At 46.4% G+C, this 25,233-nt stretch overlaps 1 protein-coding gene across 6 annotated transcripts in view; it reads right to left on the reverse strand.

The window, feature by feature from the left end:
* The window catches only part of adgrl2a (adhesion G protein-coupled receptor L2a), a 775,507-nt gene that overhangs the window by 406,475 nt on the left and 343,799 nt on the right, over nucleotides 1–25,233 (reverse strand). The window lies entirely within an intron of this gene.

Genomic DNA, 25,233 nt, shown 5'->3' on the forward strand with positions numbered 1-25,233 from the left:
CTCATAACTGCTCTATTATTCGACAAGGCTGATCTTTTACTTCTGCACCACTCTCCTCCACTAACTTCATATCCCCGATTTCCACAACGTCCAAAAATCTATCAATTTCTGGCTTGAATATACTCAGTGACTGTGCCTCTTGTGTGAAGAATCCCCAGCGATCCACCACCTACTGGGTAATGAAATTTCTTCTCCACTCTGAAGAAAATGGCTGACCCCTTATTTTGAGTTTGACTCTTTGTTCTAGACACCTCAGCCAAGAGAAACATCAACTCCGCATCCGCGGCAAGAATGGTTCAATGATATCATTGAATGATCTCCTTTCAAAGAGTTGGCACTTCCTCAAATAGCCCACAGGACCCTTCTACATCCACCCGGATGAGAAGACTTCAGGCTAACTTCTTATATACAAGACGTTCGTGAGGCCCCACTTGGAGTACTGTGTACAGTTTTGGTCACCCTGTTGTACGAAAGATGTCATTAAGTTGGAAAGTGTGCAGAGAAGATGTACAAGAATATTGCCAGGACTCGAGGGCCTGAGTTATGGAGAGAGGTTGGGCAAGCTAGGACTTTATTCTTTGGAACATAACAGACTGAGGGGTGACCTCATAGAAGTGTATAAAACCAAAGTCAAAGTTGCATTTATTGTCATATGCACAAGTACACGTGTGCACAGGTGCAATGAAAAACTTACTTGCAGCAGCATCACAGGCACATAGCATCAGATAAGCAGCACTCACAAAACATAAATTATAGACAATTTTTACAAGAAAGAACACAATTAGAACAAAAAAAGGTCCATTTTAGTGCAAAGTGTTCAGGTTGGTCAGAGTGTTGCTAAACTGTAGTGATTAGGGTTTTTGCCAATTGGTTCAAGAAGCGAATGGTTGAAGGGAAGTAGCTGTTCTTGAACTTGGTGGTGTGGGACTTCAGGTTTCTGTACCTCCCGCCCGATGGTAGCTTGAGGGCATAAATTATGCGGGGCACAGATAGGGCGAACGCACTCAGTCTTTTTCCCAAGAAAAAGGAACCAAAGACTAGAGGGCATAGGTTTATAATGAGAGGGGAAAAATTTAAAGGGGACCTGAGGGGCAACTTCTTCACGCAGAGGGTGGTGTGTACATGCAACAAACTACCAGAGAAAATAGTTGGGACAAGTACAATGATGATATTTAAAAGACACCTGGACAGGTAAATGGATAGGAAAGGTTGAAAGGGATACAGGACAAATCCATGCAAATGGGACTAGCTCAGGTGGGTACGTTGGTCGGCATGGACCAGTTGGGCAGAAGGGCCTGTTTCTGTGCTGTATTACTCTATGACTCTATTCATAAGGAACGTTGAATATACCACCCCACCTCATAGGCCATGGATTCTAGTCTGATGCAAGTTCTCAAATGTTCTGCTATTCCCAGCATGGATCCAGCCTTTCACTGTTAACTGAGCTAAATGATTCAACAGGAGAACACATCTTTTCATATGAAGAAGATTATGGCAATCCTCATGTAAGCTGAAATGACTCATTAATAAGGCAGCAATGAATAATTGTAGATAATGAAAATGCAGTTGGAGTTCAATATCTTGCTTCAGGTTCATTTACAAATGAGTCCCCCTCTGAGAACCGAATTTTGGTGTGATTTTAAATTTCACAATTTCCTACTGCAGATATTTGAAATGAATTCTGTGAAGTTGTGATGCAAATTAGTTAATGAGGTTGAATTAATGAAATCATTTTTACAATTACAGTATCATATTCCCCTAATACGAGGAAAAGATTAGAAAAAAATATCATAACTGCACATTCATCTTCCCTTGGTTTTGAGATATCACCAAAAACAAAGAGGTGTCAGTTCCTATTTACCGAGGCTGAACATATGGCAAAGACAACTCCCAAATCTATACAGTGTCCAGCAACTGACAGGCTGATGTGCAATCGTCCTGGGATTACTTTTGGATCTTCTGCCTGACAGGAGAGGGGGAGGAGAGAGAATCACCGGGGTGGGAGGGGTCCTTGATTATGCTGGCTGCTTCAAGAACGCAGTGGGAAGTACAGACAGAGTCAGTGGAGGGGAGGCTGGTTTCCGTGATGGATGATGGACCTGACAGAATTTTTTTTTGATGATGTAACTGATGGATGAGGGTAATGCACTTGATGTGCTGTACATCCAGAAAGCTTTTACTAAGGTGGCACATAAGAGGCTTTTATCAGCAAAGTTGAAGCACACGGCATTGAAAGCATGGATATGAAGTTGCTCTAAGTAACCGATGACAGGTTGTTTCTCGAACCAGAGGAAGGTTTGTCATGGCAGTTCCCCAGGGATCAACGTTGGGAGCATTGCTTTTTGCTTTGTATTAATAACCTAGACTTGGGGGTGCAAGCTGCAATTTCTAGAGTTGTGGATGACAAGAACTTGGCAGAGCTTTGAACTACAGAGAGGATAGTGATAGATTGCAACAGGATATAGAACAGGCTGCTGGAATGGGCAGATGGGTGGCAGATGAAGTTTAATATGGGGAAAAGAGAGGTGATGTACTTTGGAAAGAAGAATGCCGAGAGGCAATACGGAATAAAGGACACTGTCCTGAAAGGGATGCAGGAGCAAAGGGACTGAGGTGCATGGACAAAAATCATCGAAAGTGGTGGCGCAGGTTGAGAAAGCAAGTAAGAAGGCATACACAGTTCTGGGCTTTATTAATAGAGGTACAGCATATCAATAGAGCTCAGCACATCATGGAAACCAGCCTTCCCTCCATGGACTCTGTCTACACTTCTCACTGCCTCAGTAAAGCAGCCGACATAATCAAAGAACCCAGCCACCCCGGACATTCTTTCTTCTCCCCCTCCCATCGGGCAGAAGATACAAAAGCCTGAAAGCACGTACCACCAGGCTCAAGGACAGCTTCTATCCCGCTGTTATAAGACTATTGAATGGTTCCCTAGTATGATAAGATGGACTCTTGACCTCACAGTTTACCTCGTCATGGCTTTGCACCTTATTGTCTACCTGCACTGCACTTCCTCTGTAACTGTGACATTTTATCCTGCATTCTGTTATTGTTTTACCCACTTCTCGTTACCACCATCGGGGAGGAGGTACAAGATGCAAGATGGTGCCAGAGCGTGGCGACTCATTGCAAGCTGCTCTCTACAGATCTACTCATCACCCTTACTATAATCATTCTACACTTTTAAATTTAAATTCAATGTGTTGTTTTTACCTGTACTACCTCAATGCACTCTGTACTAACTCAGTGTAAGTGCACTGTGTAATGAATTGACCTGTACGATCGGTATGCGAGACAAGTTTTTCACTGTACCTCGGTACAAGTGACAATAACAAACCGATTCCAATTCCAATATAACGACAAGGAATTAGACTGAACCTTTACAAAACACAGGTTCAGTCTCAACAGGAGTAGTGTGTTCAATTCTGGTCGCCACATTATAGGAAGGATGTGAAAGAATTAGAGGGTCCAGGAAAGATTTACGAGAAATGGTTCCCAGGATGAGAGACTGCAATTATGAGGATAGATTGGAGAGTCTGGGACTGTTTTCTTTGGCGACGTCTCAATGGAGACTTGATATAAAGTGTATAAAATGGTGAGGCATCTGGAAAGAGTGGAGAGTGGGAGGCTGTTCCCTTTGGTGGGAGGCGGAGGACTGGAGATCACAGGGATAAAACAAAGGGGAAGAGAATTAAGGATGACACGAGGAAACATATTTCATGCAATGTGCGTTTGGAATCTGGAGTGCACTGCCTGCAGATGTAGTGGAAACCTTCAAGGGGGATTGGAAATATATACAGTGGGGAAAAATTTGCAAGTCTACGGAAAAAGGGCCAGTGGGTAAAACTAGATAGTTGTTCTGATACAGAGATGTCACTGATATGATGGACCAGATAGCCTCCTTCTTCACAGTAACCATTCTATGATGGGCTGCATCAGGAACTGACCCAAGGAGAATTTACAGCATGGGATCACATCAGCTAATATAATCACTGCATTTTCAACTGATGGTTATAATCAGACCACAAACCAGGGGGCAGATCACACTGTAATGCCAAACATTGTCTGATAGGTTATCCCCACCTGCATCCCTCTCACTGCCCAGCCAGGACTCACACAGCAAGATGAGGTGTTAAGATTGTAGGTGAGAGTCATGTTGACAGACATTACAGGCAAATAGTGAGCAATTTCTTGTTTAAAAAAAACACAAGATAAAAGGTCCAATTTGATGTCCATTTCCTACACGGCCTACTAAATGCTTTCAAAGCAATAGCACCCAGAACAGACACAGCAAACATTGCAATGAAGTGCCAGGCTACCCAAGACAACCTTTCCCATCGAGGTAATGACTTAAGAGTCATGCTTATCACTCTATACAAACTCATTAAAAGAACACAAGCCGTTTCATTTACCATGCCAAGAAAAACCAAAAGGAAAGCAAGTTCACATTTCTCTTTTAGATCCACCCACTGTGCAGGACAAAAGGGCTGTTCTACATTTGGCTATGTATGGACACACACACACAAACACATTAACTGATGCTAGAGAGACACATACACACAAACACATGCACAATGACAAGAGATGCATACACACACACACAAGACACACACACACACGAGACACATAAACACACAAACATACACACACAAAGACACATGAGACACACACAAACATACACACAGACACACACACACACACGAGAGACACACACACACGAGACACACACATACACACACAAAGACACACGAGACACACACGCAAACATACACAAAGACACACACACATACAAACACACAGACACATGAAACACACACAAAGATACACACAAACATACATACAAAGGCACACATACAAACATATATACACACACACAAAGACACACATATACAGACACACACAAACGTACACACACACACACACACACACACACACAAACACACACACACATATGGTGAGTTCAGTGCATTACCTTAAGCACACACACAAACTCTCTTGCAATGTGGCAAGGCAATTACTGTAAGTGAACAGGAACAAATGTTTGTCCCCTGTCAGGAACTGCTCGAAGGGTCAGGGATCAGCTCACCACAAAGCTTCAAGAGCCAAGGCTTTATCACCAGTCACCATCATCACCAAGCTGCCACACAATGCTGCCAAGATCTTCTCGGCAACAACAAAGCAGTTATTGAACTTCAAGGTACAAATCAAAAGGGTAATGGCCATCTTGGCTCTGGGCTGTTGGGAACACATTTGAGAGGCTACTGACTGTCAGCTCAATCCCTGCACTCACGACCACAATCAGCGGCAGCTTCTGAGTGACATCAGTAGGGAATGAGCTCCCAGGTCAGGATGTCCTCACCAATGGCTCAGTGACAAGACACCACAGGCAGTCCACAGCATGCTAACCACCACCGCTCCAGTCACACAGCAGCTTTAACACAGAAAGAAAGGTCCTTCACAGGCTGAGCCGGAGGAGAGAGAGGAAACCGCAAGTTTGGTTCAAAGAGGCAGGTCTGAAAGAGCCTTTGAAGTAGGTGGAAGAAAGTTCAGAACTTAATGGCGGCGGCAGTTGAAGGAACGGCACAAGTTCAGGTGGTTTATCTGCTGTATTTGTTACCCAGGTCAGCCGTAGCACAGCTGGGAGCACTTTAACCTTACAATCAGGAGGGTAAGGGATCAAAGACCAATCTCGAAGCACAAATCGTTAGTTATAGAGTCGTTCAGCACAGAAACAGGCCCAACTGGTCCACGCCGACCAAGGTGTCCATCTAAGCTTGTTCCGTTTGCCTGTGTTTGGCCCATATCCCTATAAACCCTTCCTATCCATGTACCTGTCTCAAGTGTCTTTCAAATGTTGTTAATGTACCTGCCTCAACCACGTCCTCTGGCAGCTCATTCCATATACTGACCATCCTCTGGGTGATAAAGTTGCCCCTCAGATTCCAATGAAGTCTCTACCCGCTCACCTTAAACCTGTGTCCTCTGGTTCTTGATTCCCCAACTCTAGGAAAAAGACTGTCAGCATTCACCCTGTCTATGCCCCTCATTATTTTTATACACCTCTATAAGATCATCCCTCGTTCCCCTACGCTCCAATGAAAAAAGTCCCAACCTACTCAACCTTTCTCCGTAACTCAGTCACTCGAGTCCCAGCAACATCCTCGTAAATCTTTTCTGCACCCTTTCCAGCTTAATGGCATCCTTCCTTTGGCAGGGTGACCAGAAATAAATACAATATTCCAAATGAGGCCTCACCATTTTTGAGGGGGACGAGAGTGGAGCAACGGTTTAGTGGAATATTAAGCCCAGATCCTCTGGTGGATGGTCACAGACTTTTTCCCCAGGGTAGGGGAATCAAACACAAGAGGGCATAGGTTTAAGGTGAGAGGGGCAACTTTTTCACACAGAGGTGGTGAGTATAGAATGAGCTGCCAGAGGAAGTGTTTGGGACAGGTACAATTACAATATTTAAAAGGCATTTGGACAGGTACATGGGTCGGAAAGGTTCAGAGGGATATGGGTTAAATGCAGGCAAATGGAACTAACGAGGGAGGCACCCTGGTTGGCAGGGATGAGTTGAGCTTTGAGAACGTTTTGTTTTACATGATGGAGTTGAAGGGTTTCGGCAAAGGACACAATCAATAATGGCGCAGATAATGAATCAAGAGAAGGAAGGCTGCTGGAGGGGTTTGCAGAGAGAATGTGTAGCAGAGGCTTGAAGATGAGATGCTACTCCAATGCAATGCTGCATTGTCAAAGCACCTGCTGCCTTTCAGTCTGCTCTCTCAGTCTATGAGAGATCTTACCGCAATACCACAAAGAGCAATATCCCTCCCAGACAATCTACAATTCTTATCTTAAACAGATTAAATGCTTGCTGACATATCCTTAGTGGGATCTTGCGATGTGCAAACTGGTCATTTCCTGCGTTTCAACTATGATTAAACTTCAGAAGCAGTTAATTGGCTATAAGTTAATGTGCGGGCACAAAAGGTGTCTTGTAAATGCACGGTTTGTTTTATTTGTTTTTTTATTCACTTGCCAGCTCTTGCTCCACCTTTCCCCTCACTCTGTACACTGGCCGTCTCCCCTCTACTCTAGATGAAGGGTCTCGACCTGAAAGGTCAACTGTCCATTTCCCTCCACAGATACTGCCTGACCTGCAGCCTCTTGTTTTTTACTCCAGATTCCAGCATCCGTCGTCCCTCTTTTTGTTATACTCAGCCTTCTGTATTTAAATCATTTATTAAATACTTGCAAAAAAACATCCAAACTGATCTGAAGTTAAAAAAAAAAGCACAGAACGGTAAATCTGAGTCATAACCTCAATGGGAAACAAGTATCAGTGAGCTGTAAGTATTTGTTCTCCTGAACAGGGGCAGGGGAGGAATGAAGCAGTGTGCAACCGTGAGATCTGCATCGTTCTCCTTCCATCTTCCCCATGACTGACAGAACCTGCTGTGGACAGAGGTTCTGAAGGCATCAATTGACTCGAAGCTTCTGAAGTCACCATGTTAAGCTACCTAAATAAGGTTAAGGTCTTTTGCAATCGTGTACATCCATTGACAGGCTCAGGAGGAGAGAATTTCCGTAGCTTTCAGACCTAGCCCAGAAAACTCTAATATCTAGTGAGATAGCTAGATAGATAGAGAGCAAGAGAGAGAGAAAGGCAGACAGACAGACAGAGATAGATAGACAGATAGATAGATAGAGAGCAAGAGAGAGAGAAAGACAGACAGACAGAGATAGATAGACAGATAGATAGATAGAGAGCAAGACAGACAGACACATAGATAGAGAGCAAGAAAGACAGACAGAGATAGATAGATAAACATAGATAGATAGTGAGATAGATAGATAGCAAGACAGACAGATAGATAGATATATAGACAGATAGATAGCATGACAGATAGTCAGCTAGCAAGCAAGATAGATAGATGGACAGCAAGACAGATAGATTGATAGCTGGATAGATAGCAACAGATAGCTAGATAGATAGCTGGACAGATAGATTGTTGGATAGATAAATAGTTACACAGCATGGAAACAGGCCCATCGGCCCAACTCGTCCATACTGACATAGATGTCTAAGCTAGTCCCACTTGCCTGCGTTTGGCCCATATCCCTCTAAACCTTTCTCCGTACCTGTCCAATAGTCCTTTAAACATTGTAATAGTACCCGCCCCTGCCACTTCCCCTGGCAGCTCGTTCCACACACCCACCGCCCTCTGTGTGAAAATCTTTCCCCTCAAGTCCCTTTTAAATCTTTCCCCACTCACCTCCTCCCCTGCCACCACACATCCAACTTCCAAAGTAGGCTCTCTGCAAAGGAAATAACAAAGGCACGGTAATCCTCTTTAATTTAGCTCCTCAGGTTTGCAAGGCCTTGGGAGACTTATCTTCCACTCTAGGAGATTCCTGGGAATCCAGGATGATTGGCAACCTCTAAACCTCAGCGCCCAGAGGGAGGGCAGTTGGAGGTGGGAGGTGGAGTGGGAGAGAGGGAACAAAGATGTGCAGAGCAGGTAGCATGAGCAGAGTGGTGTGTGGGGACCTCCCTGAAGTCCCAAATCTATTAGCACATAGTCTATTATGGTCATCAATTTGTTCCACCTTGTTATTTCCATTCCAAACATTCTTTATGGGTTTGACAGTCATTCTGAGTTTTATGGGCCTTTTTCTTCAGTGCTCTGGTTACAAAGGCTCAGTTCACTGGCTTTGACTGCATCAGAGAGTCACAAAGCACAGACACAGGGCCTTCAGCCCATCAAGTCCATGCTGACAATCAAGCACCCATTTTACACGAATCCGACCCTCATCCCCTTTCATTCTCCCCACCGTCCCATCAGTTGCCCCCAGATTTTACCTCTTATTGACACACTGCGGGCAAATTAACCTCCCAACCCGCACGTCTTTGAGACATGGGAGCAAACCGGAGCACCCAGAGGAAACCCACACGGTAAAAGGGAGAACGTGCAAACTCCACACAGAGAGCAACGAAGATCAAGCTTGAACCTGGGTCACTGAAGCTGTGAGGCAGAAGCTTTAATGGGTAAGTTGAGTCCTGACTGCACAGAGTTTGCATACTCTCCCTGAGACTGTCTGGATGCTCCGTTATCCTCCCAGATCCATGAACGTACGGGTTGATAGATTAATCGGCCACTGGAAATTGCCCCTAGTGTGTAGGGAGGGTGGTAGAATCTGGGGGGGAAGTTGATGGGAATGGGTTATAGTGAAATGGAGACACAAGAGACCGCAGATGATGGAATCTGGAGTGAAAAACAAATTGCTGGAGGAACTCAGCAGGTCGAGCAGCATCCGTGGAGAGAAACAGAGGGTCCTGACCTGAAACACTGACCGCCCGCTTTTCTCCAGGGATGCTGCCTGGCCTGCTGAGTTTCTCCAGCGTCTTGTTGATTTTTCATCCAGATTTCAGCATCTGCAGTCCTTTGTTCCACTCAGCAAGTTGAGCAGCATCTGTGGAAGCAAAAGAACGGCTGACATTTCAAGTCGAGATCCTTGATGCTGGGTCTCGACCCGAAACATCGACCATCTCTTTGCCTCCGCAGATGCTGGCTGACCTGCTGAGTCCCTCCAGCAGTTTGCTTTCAGGTTAAGTACTAAATATCGATGCACCATAGAAAGCATCCTATCTGGATGCATCACGGCTTGGTACGGCAACTGCTCTGCCCAGGACCGCAAGAAACTGCAGAGTTGTGGACACAACCCAGCGTGTCACAGACACCAGCCTCCCCTCCTTGGACTCTGTATTTACCTCTCGCTGTCTTGGCGAAGCAGCCAGCATAATCAAAGACCCCACCCACCCGGGTCATTCTCTCTTCTCTACTCTGCCATCAGGTAGGAGATACAGGATCCTGAGGGCACATACCACCAGGCTCAAGGACAGCTTCTACCCCACAGTGAAAAGACAATTGAATGGTTCCCTTAAACGATGAGATGGACTCTGACCTCACAATCTACCTTGTTGTGACCTTGCACCTTATTGCACTGCACTTTCTCTGTAGCTGTGACACTTTACTCTGTACTATTGTTTTTACCTGTACTACCTCAATGCACTCTGTACTAACTCAATGTAACTGCACTGTGTAATGAATTGACCTGTACGATCGGTATGCAAGACAAGTTTTTCACTGTACCTCGGTACAAGTGACAATAATAAACCAAATGGATAAGGAATTAAAGCAAAGACCTCAGCTCTTAACATCTTCTTCAGGCCGATGGAATTGACGCTAGTTTGAACAAGAGTAGGCCAGCACTCCCTTGTGATCTAGCCAACGTGCACCCCCTCAGATAACCTCACTGAAAGTCGGTTATGTGGTACTTTGCACCATTTGACCACGTTTCAGAAGCACTTCATTGACTGTGAAGCAATTTGGGACACCTCGAAAATAACGTTTGATGGACAAATGCAAGCTGTGGAACTTGCAATCACTGCAACCCACAATCACAGAAAGAAGGAAAGACCCCATTCTGCCTCAAGAAGGCAGCATCCATCATTAGGGACCCTCACCATCCGGGATATGCCCTCTTCTCATTACCACCATCAGGGAGGAGGTACAAGATGCAATACGGCGCCGGAGCATGGCAACTCGTTGCAAGCTGCTCTCTACAGATCTACTCATTACCTTTTTCTATAATCATTCTACACTTTTAAATTTAAATTCCATGTATTGTTTTTACCTGTACTACCTCAATGCACTCTGTACTAACTCAATGTAACTGCACTGTGTAAGGGATTGACCTGTACGATCGGTATGCAAGACAAGTTTTTCACTGTACCTCGGTACAAGTGACAATAATAAACCAATACAAAAACCAATACCGATTCCAATACAGGAGTCTGAAGACCCACACTCAGTGTTTCAGGAACAGTTTCTTCCCCTCCACCACTAGATTCCTGAACGGTCCATGAACCCATGAACACCACTTCGTTATTCCTTTTTTTGCTCTATTTATTTACTTTGTAATTGATAGTAATTTTTATGTCTTTGCACTGTACTGCTGCCGCTAAACAACAGATTTCTCATCATAAATGTCACTGATAATAAACATGATTCTGATTCATCACCGTGTCCTGAAAGAGATGGTCTAAGTAACGAGCACAGCCATACCTCTCATTCACATAAATCCAAACCAGACATTGCTTGCTAATGCTGGCAGCCTCCATGTCCCCCACCATCTCCATCTTGTCACATAGCAGGGCCCTGCCAAACCTCAGCCACTGGCCTGTAACATCTCAAACCCCACTCAACCCCATCCCCCCTCCTTCCCTCCCCAACCGATCCATGTCCACTTGGCCATTCAGATCCTTGTGCGGGGATAGAACACCCCTCAGCTCTCGAAGTGAAAGCTCTCCTCTTGTATTTAGCTGGCAGGCATGAATTAGATAGCACACAGCTTTTTGGTTTTGTTATTCATGTGCATTCCCTTAACAGCATTGCTCACTCGCGTGGCATTAATGCAAATAGAATCAAGCAGCACCACAGCTTTGGCACCCAACTGGTCTGTAGCAAGTGATCAGGATAAAAATGCGGTTACTCCAATTTAATACCACGTAGCTTGTATCTGATTCCAGGCCTTCCTTGCTGTTTAGTTGAGCTACTGTGTGAAAGACCTTGAAATTACACAGTGGGAATAACATGCAGTCAATATTTCAAGTATTTGCATGACATTCTCCTTTGCTGTTGTGGTGGAGGTGTTAACCTGTCTAAAACACAAAGGTTATTGTTTTCCCTCAAACAGAAGGAGGAAAGTCAGGCAAACACATCAAGGATTCTTGTCCCCATGTTCCATTTCAAAACTGCAGGGAGATTCTGGGGATTTACAGAGGCAATTTGGCCTCAGTGAGCTCTGTGACCCAACCCCATAATCCCAACATCCAATCGATAGATTCACAGAGTACGACAGCAAAGAAACAGGCCCTTCAGCCCATCTAGTCCATGCCAACCTGATCTTCTCCCTCGTCCTATCTACCTGCACCCGGACCATATCCCTCCAAACGCCTCCCATCCACATACCTATCCAAACTTCTCTTAAATGTTACAATTGAACCCGCATCCACCACTTCCGCTGGCAGCTCGTTCCACACTCGCACCATCCTCTGCAGGGTGTGGGGTGTATTGTTCTGGGGGGGGCCATGGCAATGGTTAATGGTGTTGACAGAACAGTGGAAAATCTGAACAAGGTGTTGGCTTCTGGCCAGAAGAACGTCCTCCTTCCAAATAAAAACATACGTATGTACAGCCTCAGGGGTCACTTGGGGCAAATATTTAAATATATGTCAGTCTTCTGCCATCAGACATGATAGGACAGAAGTTTAACTCATCTGGTGGTGAGTCCCATCAATATATAGATACCTGCTGCTGATATTTAAGAAGTCCACCTTAGGTCCCCTTTCCCGGGCAGCTTCTGAGTTTAGTATTTTAAAGAAGAGAGTTAAAACAGTTTCAGGGATTCTTGGTAGTCAGTGGGACCGAAGTGGGAAACCCAAGGTAAACTTGGGGTGAGAGGAATTGTCCACGTTTTGGGTTGAGAACCTGTGCAGGATCCTGATGCAGGGTTTTGACCCAAAACGTCGACAATTCCCTCCCCCCCCCCCCCCCCACAGATGCTGCTCGACCTGCTGAGTTCCTCCAGCAGATTGTGTGTTGCTCCAGATTCCAGCATCCGCAGTCCCTTGTGTCTCCACTATCTAACTTGTTGTCCAACATCTCTGACCATCCCACACTCAGCTGGGATGGAGGTGGAGGACCGAACTCGAGGAAGCTCTGCACCCAGGAGTTAGGCAGGGCATCAGGAGGCGATTAGGCCCCAGGTAGTGACCAGACCTCAGGCTTCAGAGGGAGACTCAATCTCGGATGCAGTTGGCAACCAGGCCTTGGAGGGACACTCGGCCTCAGGCAGCGTACCACTGATGCCCCTGCCTGAAACCTGTAACAGGGACAAAGGTGACTATGAAACCTCACCTCCTCACAATACCTGCCTGTGAGTTGTTCTTAAACATATTTACAGGTAACTATTAATTCAAATAATTTAAAATAAAAAATGTAATAAAGTAAATTAAAACATAACAATTAAAAACAGACTAAAATATTTAGCGGGCATGCATTTAAGGTGCAGGGCACGTTGCACAGAGAGTGATGGGTGTCTGGAATGTGCTGCCAGGGCTGGTGGTGGAGGCAAATTGGTAAATTGGCAAATTGGTTTATTATTGTCATATATACTGAGGTATGGTGAAAAACTTTGTTTTGCATGCCATCTACACAGACCATTTCATCACATCAGTGCATTGAGGTCGTACAAGGGAAAAGTAATAACAGAAATGCAGAATAAAGTGTTACAGTTACAGAGAAAGTGCAGTGCAGGCAGACAATAAGGTGCAAGGTCATGACGAGGTAGATTATGAGGTCAAGAATCCATCTTATCTTACAAGAGACAACAGAGAAGTTTAGGAGACTCTTAGATAGGCACATGAATATGCAGAGAATGGAGGGATATTGTCCATGAGCAGGTAGAAGGGATTCGGTGTCAATAGCTTAATTTGTTCAGCACAACATTGTGGGCTGAAGGGCCTGTTCCTGTGCTGTACTGTTCTGTGTTCTAAATTCCATTTACAAATCAATAAAAACATTAAACCGGAAACAAAATTATTTTAAAAGAGATTTACTTTCCCCATTCCCCAGATCTAGAAGCCTCAACAAAGTGAAGGGTCTCCCAGCCAGCACTAAATCTGACGGGTGTGGGATCAGAGGCAAATTCCTCACCGTTGTTTAATCCAGGGATGGGTGGAATCCAGGAACAACTTACATGGGAATGGTTGAACCCAAGAGAATGGAAGATTGGGCCCAAAGTCCACAACACAAAACTGCACTGAGGCATTTCAGAGCGGGAAGCAAACAAGTCTGAAGCCTCGAGCGGGAACTGCGTGGGGAATCAAAAGACAAGGGAATGGCTTTGGTTCTGTGATAGTGCCTGGGTGCGCTGACTTACTTAGCCACACAGGCAAGTCAGTACTGCCATGGAACACATACCAAATTATCACAAGACCCAATAGAACATAGAACTGTACAGCACAGGAACAGACCCTTCGGCCCACAAGGTTGAGCCGAACTAATTAAGTTGATAGTTAATTGCCCAACCAAGCTAATCCCTTCCACAATTGTCCATATCCTTCCATTTTCCACAGATTAATGTGCCTATCTAAGAGCCTCTTGAGTGTCCCTATCGTATTTGCCTCATCACCACCCAAACTTCAACCCAAGTGGATAACACAGTGGTCGAGCTACTGTCTCTCAGTTCCACCCCTGGGTTCGATCCTGACCTCGGGCACTGTCTATGTGGAGCTTGCACGTTCTCCCTGTGACCTTCATCCGGATGGTCCGGTTTCCTCTCACATCCCAAAGACGAGCTGGTTAGTTGGCTGCTGGTGTGTAGGTGGGTGGTGGTACCTGGGCAGTGTTGTTGAGGATATGAGGAGAATAAAATAGGATCTTGTTGGGATTGGTGTAAATGGTGGTTGACACAGACTGATGGGCCAAAAGGCCTCCTTCTACAAACATAGAACATAGAACAGAACAGCACAGGAACAGGCCCTTCGGTCCATGATGCCTGTGCTGACCATGATACCAATCTAATGAATCCCATCTCCCTGCACATGATCCATATCCCTCTGTTCCCTGCCTGTTCATGTGTCTGTCTAAATGCGTCTAAAATACCACTATTGTATCTGCTTCCATCTCCTCCCCTGGCAGCCCGTTCCGGGCATCTACCACTCTCTGTGTCAAAGACTTGCCTTGTAAATGCGTAGCGGTTAGGGAAACGCTATTACAGAGCCAGCGACCCAGGTTCAATTCCGGCCGCTGTCTGTAAGGAGTTTGTACGTTCTCCCCGTGTCTGCGTGGGTTTCCTCCGGGTGCTCTGGTTTCCTCTCACATTCCAAAGACGTACGGGTTAGGAAGTTGTGGGCGCGCTATGTTGGCGCCAGAAGCGTGGCGACACTTGCGGGCTGCCCCCAGCACATTCTCAGTAACGCAAAAAAGACGCATTTCACTGTGTGTTTCGATGTACATGTGACTAATAAATAAATATCTTGTCTTATCTTAAACTTTTAATATTCCCCTCTCTCACCTAAAACCTATGTCCTCTAGTATTTAACATTTCCAACCTGGGAAAAAGATTCTGACCGTCTACCCTGTCTCTGCCTCTCATAACTGCCCCTCTCCCATGATGTCTGTCTGAATGCATTTAAGGTGAGAGGGGGTAGGTTCAGAACAGACATAAGGGGTATGTTTTTTACTGAGGGAGTGGTGGATGCCTGGGATGCATTGCCTGATAGGGTGGTGGAGGCAAATTCATTGGGGGCTTTTAAGAGGGGCTTGGATGGGCACATGAATGAGAAGAAAATAGAGGGATATGGGCATTCTGTAGGTAGGAGAGATTAGCTATGTCAGCATAACATTGTGGGCCGAAGAGTCTGTTCTGTGCTGTACTGTTCTATGTTCCTATGTTCTATGAATGAGATTGCTGGCTGAGTCAGTATCTTCTTTTTCAGACACTTTGTCATCCAATATGTACACACTCCCCCCACCCCAGTGAGTAAGGACTCCCAAGCGGCTCAGACGTAATAGCCCCAGGTACCCTGCCCAAGGATGGCTGATCACCATTTGAACTGTGGCAGCTCATTTCCCATTTAACTACCAGAAGGTAGCAGTTCATTCAGCCACAATCCCTTCCTACCCTGATGTCTACGTACCTCAGTGGTGCAGAGTGAGTCAAAGCCATGAGGAAGGGAAACCCAAGCTCATTTTCGTTCCTCTCTCACTCAATGAACCATCCCCATCACCCCAACTGGGCCAGGCTGTGACGCCTCTCAGGGCCAAGTATCCCAGCAGACCTCAGACTTAAGCATAGAACAGTAGAGCACAGGAACAAGCCCTTTGGCCCACAATGTCTGTGCCAAACACGATGCTAAATTAAACTAAATCCCTTCCGCCTGTACGTGATCCAAGTCCCTCCATTCCCTGCATATTCATGTGTCTATCTAACAGCCTCTTAAACACCACTATTGTATCTGCCTCCACCACCACCCCTGGCAGCCCGTTCCAGGCACCCACCACTCTCTGTGTAAAAACACTTGCTCCGCACATCTCCTTCAAACTTTCCCCCTCTCACCTTCAATGCATGCCCTCTGATATTTGGGAAAACAATTCTGACTGTCTACCCTATCAGTGCCTCTCATAATTTTATAAACTTATGAGATGTCACTAAACTGAAAAGGGCACAGAAGAGATTCACAAGGATGTTACCAGATGTTAATCAGGGATGTTACTCTTGGATAGCCACATGAATGATAGAGAAATGGACGGCTATGTGGGAGGGAAGGGTTAGATAGATCTTAGAGCAGGATAAAATGTCGGCAAAACATTGTGGGCCGAAGGGCCTGTACTGTGCTGTTGTGTTCTGTGTTCTATGTATCAGGACTGGGGGAGGCTTGAGTTATAAGGAGAGACTGGGGCTTTTCTCGCAGGAGCGGAGGTGGCTGAGAGGTGATCTCACAGAGATAGATAAAACTATGAGGGGAGGAGGTAAGGTGGATGATCACAGTCAAAAAAGACTAAAAGATGAAAAAAATCCGAAATTAGAGGGCATACATTTCAGGCGGGAGGGGAAAAATTTAAAAGGGACCCGAGGGGAAATTAGTTCACACAGAGGGTGGTGGATGTATGGAATGATTAGGTTAGATTATTAGATTAGATTAGATTAGTTTATTGTCATATACACCAGGGTGCAATGAAATTCCTTGTTCGCATGAAGCTCACAGTGTACATGGTAAGAATAAATGTAGCCAGTGAAATGGTGCAAAGATTGTAGTCAATCTTTGTAGGCGGCACGGTAGCGTAGTGGTTAGCGCGACGCTATTACAGCGCCAGCGATCGGGGTTCGATTCCCGTAGCTGTCTGTAAGGAGTTTGTACGTTCTCCCCGTGTCTGCGTGGGTTTCCTCCGGGAGCTCCGGTTTCCTCCCACATTCCAAAGACGTACGGGTAGGTTAATTTGGGTTTAAAAAATGGGCGGCGCGGACTCGTTGGGCAGGAAGGGCCTGTTACCACGCTGTGAATAAAATTTTTTAAAAAATCTGCCAGAGGTAGAGGTGGGTACAATCACAACGTATAAAAGACATTTAAACAGGTATGTGGATAGGAAAGGTGATGGGATATGAGCCTAACGCAGGCAAATGAGACTAGTTTGGATTGACATCTTGGTCGGCATGGACAGGATGGGCCGGAGGGCCTGTTTCCATGCTGTTTCACTCTATGACTGTGGCAACTGCACTCGGGAAGCCCCAGAGCAGAGAAGGTGGAGAGAGAAAGTAAACAGCATGGAAAGAAATAACACATTTAGTCCCTCAGCAGCCCAGCTTCAAGTCCACAGACACTGAGCATTCAGTGTACACTGGATTCTTATTGCACGTTGCCCGTCAGAGTCGATGTATCTCTCGGGTGTACCTCAAGGGGTGCAGGACAGCATTAAGGAGCATAACCCAGAAGCGGCTGGACAAACTTGGGCTCTTTTCTCTGGAGCAACGGAGGCTGAGGGGTGATCTGTTGCAGGTGTATAAATTTATGAGGGGCATAGATAGGGTGGACAAGCAGTATCTTTTTCCCATTATTGAGCGATCCAATACCAGAGGGCATGCATTTAAGGTGTGGGGGGGTGGGGGGGGTAGGTTCAGAAGAGGCGTGAGGGGTAAGGTTTTTTACTCAGAGTGATGGATGCCTGGAGTGCGTTGCCTGATAGGATGGTGGAGGCAAATTCATTGGGGACTTTTAAGAGGGGATTGGATGTGCACATGAATGAGAGAACATAGCACATAGAGCACGACAGCACAGTACAGGCCCTTCGCCCACAATGTTGTGTCGACATCTTATCCTGCTCCAAGATCCATCTAACCCTTCCCTCCCACATAGCCCCTTATTTTTCTATCATTCATGAGGAAAATAGAAGGATATGGGTATTCTGTAGGTAGGAGGGAATAGCTATGTCGGCACAACATTGTGGGCTGAAGGGCCTGCTCTGTGCTGTACTGTTCTAAGTTCTGTATTGGATCCAATAAACGCCAATGGTATAAGTTTCCACTTTGCAAATCCACCCTAAGCTCCCCTTTTGATCATATTTGTTTGTGATGGACTTGTCCAGTGCCTGGTCTCTCCCCACCATTAAAAAAATTCCTTGAAAAAAAAAACATCTAAAAGACAACCTGCAGAGACCGCAGACACAAACCCCCTTCACAACAGCAAACCAGCAGACGTCTGCAGACTGGACTGTGCCTTCATGTCGCCAATCTGACCTACTTAGAAGACATTACTGCGTCTCAGCTCACCACCTCCCAACACATGCACTGCTCCGTCCCTCCCGAGGCCTCTCATTGAATCCATAAACATTTTAAAATTAAGTGACAGCAGAATAGCGAAAAAAAAAACGAAATCTTGTCCTATGAGAGCTTCTGTCTGCAGAGGGTGGATCATCTGATGGATCCGGAGAAGGAGAAAGCGAACCAGAAGGAGTGGAGACAGTTCCCGGGATTGTAGCAACACCTGACGTGCAGAACAACAAACGATGGAGAAAGGGCAAGATTAATTTTGCTCATTATATTTGGGAACAGTCACTCCCTCTGTGCTGAGTTAAGGTTAAAACAGAGCAGCGGGTTAGATGCAAAAAAAAAAGATGGGGTTGGGCTTTGGCAGTACAACAGGTGTGGAATGGAGCGATGCCAGGTCCTGTGGGGACATTGATTTTCAATAGAGGCGAGGAGCCATTTATGGACCCTACATCTGTTTTCCTTCCCAATCCTTCAGGGAGTCCACTCCAGAGACTCTTTCAAATCGGTCAGAGCAGTGTCCTCCTGCAAACCTCTCCCGCGCAATAAGGGAGTGGAGGGGTGGGGTAGATTTTACATGTTCCAGCGTGTGACACCCCCTCTGGTATTAAACACGGGGCGGTCACTTGCAAATAAGCAAACCCCTTGTGCCAAATTACAGACTAGGAATTAAATCGGTTACATCTTGTCTTCTACTTTCAGGGGCGAAGGGGAGAGACACAAGACTTTCCACCAACCTCCTTCGGGACCACAGGGGCAGCAGTAGGGAAACAGCAAAGCTGCAGCCCCTTTCCTCAGGCAACCAGGGTTCGATCCTGGCCGCCCGCCCACCTGCAGTCTGTTACATTCTCTCCCTTCGCTTTCCCCTTACACCCCCTCCCACCCTCCCTTCACGAGGGGTAAGTGCATCACATCACACAGAGGGTGGCAGGTACGTGGCAGCGCCGGGGTATAATTATAACTGTTAAATTGCATTTGGGCGGACAAACGTGGACCAAACGTGGCGAGCTTAGACGTGGTCGGCATGGGCGAGGTGAGGGGTATCTTATCAGTTGATGGGTACAGGTACAAGGCATGCAAATAGGATTACCGGGGTGGATGTCGCATTCGGCATGGACCAACTCTGTGACTCTATCCCGAAAACGTGTGGTTAATTGTCCACTGTAGATCGCCCCTGGTGTGTGGGTGAGTGGTAGGATTTGGGGGGAGGGCGTTGATGGGAATGTGGGGAAGTACCGGTTCACAGGGAAAAATTAGTTGAGGAAATGGGATGGAATATGGAAAAGGGTAAAATGAGCAAACGCGCGGCAGTGGGAGAGTGAGGGAGACAATTGGACGGGGAAGGGTGGGTTGTAACTGGGGAAGTCTCCTCTCACATCGCTCCTCTCCCTCCCCTGCCCTCTCCACCTCTGCCTGCCCTTCCTCAGTCCAGAGGTTTGATCCTTGAACCCATGAACACTACCTCTATTTTTGCACCATTTATTTATTTTGTAATTTATAGTCATTTTCTGTCTTTGCACTGTACTGCTGCCACTAATCAACACATTTCACGCCATATAAGTCAGTGATAATAAACCTGATTCTAGGCGGAGAAGCCACCTTTCTCCATCTGCCAACCAGTGAGATTTTCTCAACTTTTTCCCCAAATTTTCAGACCAAAATTCTGGAGAATGTCTGGGAAACTGCAGGACGAAGATTGCCTGTTTTTTTTTTTACGGGTGGGGAGTGGAAAACGGTGAAGAAGAATGTGTCTTGCTCAGTGGTGTGGGGGCATCACGGATTGAGACACCGGACGCTCTGCGCGCTTGCAAAACAAAGATCTCCAAAGAGAAAGCATCCACTTGCAACCCAATGTCAGGTTTTGTTCGCCGACCCTGGGGTCGCTGGGTTAAGATGCTGAATGAATAATTCACTGCACTTTGCTGGTGCCCCTCCCAGACTCCACAAAAAGCACTCTTCGGCACCACCTGTTCGACACCCCTCCATTCTCTGCGCTATCCTTCATCTCCCGGGGAAGGCATCAATCAGAAGCAATTTAAGTGCCGCAGATTTGAGGTTATTCGGCGGACAGGACTGTTCTGTTGGAGTGAACTGGGGGCAAGTGAAGGTCCGCAGTTGCAGGAAGGTCACATCCACCCCTGGCCCGTTCTGTCAAGTCCCGGAAAGTCAGGACAGACGCTGTTGACTTGGAGACACGGGGGACCGTGGATGCTGCAAATTGGAACAGTAAATCAATCTGCTGGAGGAACCCAGCGGGTCAGGCAACATCCATGGAGGAAAATGGGCAGTCGACGTTTTTTTGCCTATGACCATCCCTTCCACACACCCCCCCCCCCCCCCACAGATGCTGCTCGGCCTGCTGAGTCCCCCCACCCCACCATTTTGAGTATTGCCCCAGATCACAGCATCTGCAGTCTCTCCCATCTTTTTCCTCTGCTCCCAGTGCTGCACCTTGCCCCTGGTTGACACTTCGTGGGGTGGGGGGGGGGGGGGGGGGGGGTTGGGGGGGGAATGTTGTGGGGCAGCCGGCTAAGAGCCTCTGACGGCAAGAAAACGAGCGCAGGGCTGTTTGGCGGTGGGATTAGCCGGGTTGTGGTACTGGGCGAGCAGCAAGTTGACACGGCCGGATGGCCACGTTTCACGCCTAAACCTGCCGCGATGCTGCGAAAAATAAAACGACGGCAAAGGTTGGGTCAGCCAGCCGGGATGTCGGAAGGAATTTGTTTGAGGGGTGGAGGGGAAATCAGATGTTGAATTGACTTTTCTCAACCCATGTTTTAAGGTGAGGTTTTTCCCCCAATGGCGTTTGACCAAACTCCTGACACCTTCAAGGCGGAAAGAATTGGGTTCGGATGCCTCGTTACAAACTGCTCTGAATACTGACGCTCTACTGTTACCCGTTCTGCACCCTCGTTTACCCTACTTTTTAATCAGTTTACGTGCACCCAAGCCATTCTCCACAATTGCTCCATGTGAACTCCAAGCATTCAGGGGTAAGGCAATCCCCACTGCTGTAGCCGTGTAAATGAAACCCATCCATCTCTTGACAATTCTACTGGAGGGTTACTTGTGCGGGTATGAAATACAACCATTCTATCATTCTATCGGACTTGGCTTGGAATTACCCCAATCACAGTGGTTTGTAGTAAAATTTTGAAATCCCCAAACATTGTACCATTTTGTGCCTGACCTTGTACTCATTGTATTTATTATTACCCTGAACACTGTGAGCTTCATGAGAACAAGGAACTTCATGGCACCCTGGTCTGTATGACAGTAAACTAATCTGACCTTATGTAACCTCACCCCCTCCGTACCCATATCAAGTAGAGGATATAAAGGGGAGTTAAGGAGCAAGGGTGCTTCGTCTGGCTGGGTGCACAGACCTGTTATGCAGGTGAGCAAGTAACTGATTCCAGTTCAGGAGCTGCCCCTGTCTCCGGCAACCAACAATCACAACACAAAGTGGTTCGAGGTGCTACTGTTTGCTCTGCAGTGCAGGGAGCTGGTTTGGTTGGCTAGGAGGGCGTGGTACCAGGATATTCACCCCGAGCACGAGTGCCACTCAGGGTAGACACACATCGTGTCAATGTTCAAAGAAAATCAAGCTGACACAGGCTGGAGCAGAGCTGTAGCTAACACACACACACACACACACACACACACACAAACACTAACACTAACACACACACGTAACTCCCTGTCAAAAGACTGCAGATGCTGGAATCTGGAGCAACAGACAATAAGCTGAAGGAACTGTCCAGATGAAGGGTCTTGACCCGAAACGTTGACTGTCTATTTCCCTCCACAGGTGGTGCCTGACCCGCTGAGTTCCTCCAGCATCTTGTTTGTTGCTCCTAATTCCCTGTCTTGCTATTTTCAACCGCTGTTCCTTTAAGATGGATCACAACATCCTCATTAAAAACAAGGGAATGCAATGGGAACCCTGTTAACATGCCGGCTATCGAATCAGGCTGTGCAAGACCATGTTAGCAGAAGGCATGTTAACCGGGCTACTAATATCATTCAAGCCACCTCGAGAAATAAAGCCCCATGAGCAACGTGTACCTGAAACAAAGGCAGACTCTTTTAACGCACTGCGGAAGCTGGGCGTGTGACCAAAACTCGTTGAGCATCTTCTCAAACAAGCTGCTTGCTGGAGCATCGTCTCACAGCAAAACTCACAACGGAGACATCTCACAACACTCGGAACCACCACACACCTGTTCAGAAGGACCTTCAATTAAACCCTTCTGGCGTCAGCCTTTGATCAGGGTGCTACCGCTGGGCGATGTCCAGGAAGCTTACAAGCCAAAAGGAGATTCATTGAAGGAACCCAACAGTGCACAACTGGCCGGCATCTCTCCTCTGTTAGAAACATGGGTGTGAGAAGAGGGACAAGTCCTCTTATTAAGTCATGGTTAGTGCCACAGCTGGATGAGAATGGACATGCAACTGGACTCAAACTGGAAAGAACTCACCTCAGATCCTCAGCTAACTTAATCACCTCCATTCAGCATGGTGTTTCACCTCTGCTTTCACAAGGACTCACAGGAACATTCCTTAAGCAGACCTCCTGACTGAGGCAAGCCCCAGCGGCTGGGCAGTCTCGTCACTGAAGCTGGCCACACTGATTGAACGTAGACACACGCAGATCTCACACTGTCACTGACACACCTCACACACAGACGCATGCAGGACGCTGGAGAGGGAGAAGAGAGAGACACACTCACGCGATGGCGAAAAAGAGAAAAAATACACAACAGTAAAGAAAAAGAGCGAGAAGATACGGCAATCATATATCAGCATACATTTGCATATACATTGCACAAGAGGGAGAGAAAAAGATGCAGATACAGTGAGCTTCGAGCATCTGCACTAGCATGCACTCAAACACAATGAAATTTTTGCACACACACGCATACGTGTACACACACATGGAGTGAGCATTGTACATCCACCCTAGTGCACACACACACACGAGATTTGTGCACAGATGCACGTACACAGTGAGTGTTTTACCTCCACACTAGCGCACACTCACATACATGATGAGATTTGCACGCACACACACACACACACACAGAATGAGCATCGTGCATCAACAATAGCGCACACCCAAACACACATGATGAGATTTTCGCACAGATGTGCACACACAGAGTGACTGCTGTACAGCCGCACAAGAGGACGTTCACATACATAATGAGATTTGCACACGCACACACACACGCGCGCGCGCGCACACACACACACACACACACACACACACACACACAGAGTGGAGCAACAATGGACAAACACACAACCAAAACTCTCAGTTTCTGCAATGCTAGTTGCTCAGACGCAGCCAGGAATTCACTCATAGTTCACTCATCCATCCCTAGACCCGCAGCACCAACTCAATATATCTTGAATTATTTCAGTGCCTGTTTCTCCAACAGAGACCTAAACAGTAGAGGTTAACTCCAGCCAGTCTAATCTCAGTACTGACACAAACTCTTAAGGTGTTACATGTGAGATTTTATACAATTGACTCAATGCATCACCTCCACTTTGCCACTACGACTAGCACTTGTGCTATTCAGGTCAAAAGCTCTCAGCTTAAAAGCCAGGTGTGGAAGGGTAAAACACACTGTTGTTCTATGTTTGGCTCATTTTGTCACCACAATTGTTGCAGATACATGGAACGGATTTTAGATTATATATTCCGTACCCAGAGACTGAAAAATACATGGAAAACACATGCACCTTTTCCGACAGATTGAAAAGGAACCTGGCTTAACATTAGAAAGAAAGAATTAGAAAAATATATTGATAGGGTTGAAAAGAAATGCAAAGGCACATAAATGGCTGTGTAGCCATTTAACCTTGCTGCTTCTGTACTAAAGATTCAATGTTTTGACACCCCCATGTTAGAGAGAGCCTATTGCACATTACTTACCCTCATCCCTGCCCGAAATCAGACAACTTGCCTCACTTCCTTTGTACCCAATTCCTGAAGTCAAGTATTAAAGAGCAACAAACAATCTGCTGGAGGAACTCAGCGGGCCGAGCAGCATCTGTGGGAGGAAGGGAATTGTCGATGTTTCCGGTCGAAACCCTGCATCAGGACTGAGGTCGATTAAAGATCGTGCAGTTTAAGCAAACTCGGCCAATCACCATGTTAATAAACTCCAGTGTGTTCTAATTGGAAGGTTGTGACAAAAGTCAGTCACTGAAAACGAACAATTCTATTTCCTTGCCCTCTCTAAAATCAATGCTGCTGCACGCTTCCAGTGACTGTATTTTGTACTTCCTGCATTTTCTGAGTATTGTACATTTCCACCTTTTCACTACTGCTTTAATGCATTTAAAGACAAAATTTCTATGACAGAATTGATTGCATAAATTCATTTGCTGGACGGAAGGTTTCCGCATCGATGGGGCAAGACTTTGCCCGTGTGCGGTTTCTCTGCACATCGAGCGCCGGGGAAGTCAGTTCCCGCTGTCAGTTTTGTGTCCTCCTCAGGACACGGTGAAAACACAGCTGTACTGCCAACGCAAAGCTTCTAATTATACACGCAAAGTGTCCCGAGTTAACCCAGCAGCCAGAATTTCATGCATGTAGCTGTGAATGGATAAAGAGATTTCTGAACGACCCAGATGACATTTTGGCTGGAGGCTTCAGCTGAACTGCAGGTGGCAAGTCTTTGTATTGCTTTGCTCTCTCACTCCCAAACACTTGAAGTATTATTAGCGAGCATCTTCCTTCTCTACAAAAAATACAGTTTGCACTTGGTAAATAACAGGGTTGTGCAGGCAAGCAACCCGTAGACACATTGTAAAAAC

This window comes from Pristis pectinata, chromosome 3, assembly GCF_009764475.1.
Source record: "Pristis pectinata isolate sPriPec2 chromosome 3, sPriPec2.1.pri, whole genome shotgun sequence".
Lineage (NCBI taxonomy): Eukaryota > Metazoa > Chordata > Chondrichthyes > Rhinopristiformes > Pristidae > Pristis > Pristis pectinata.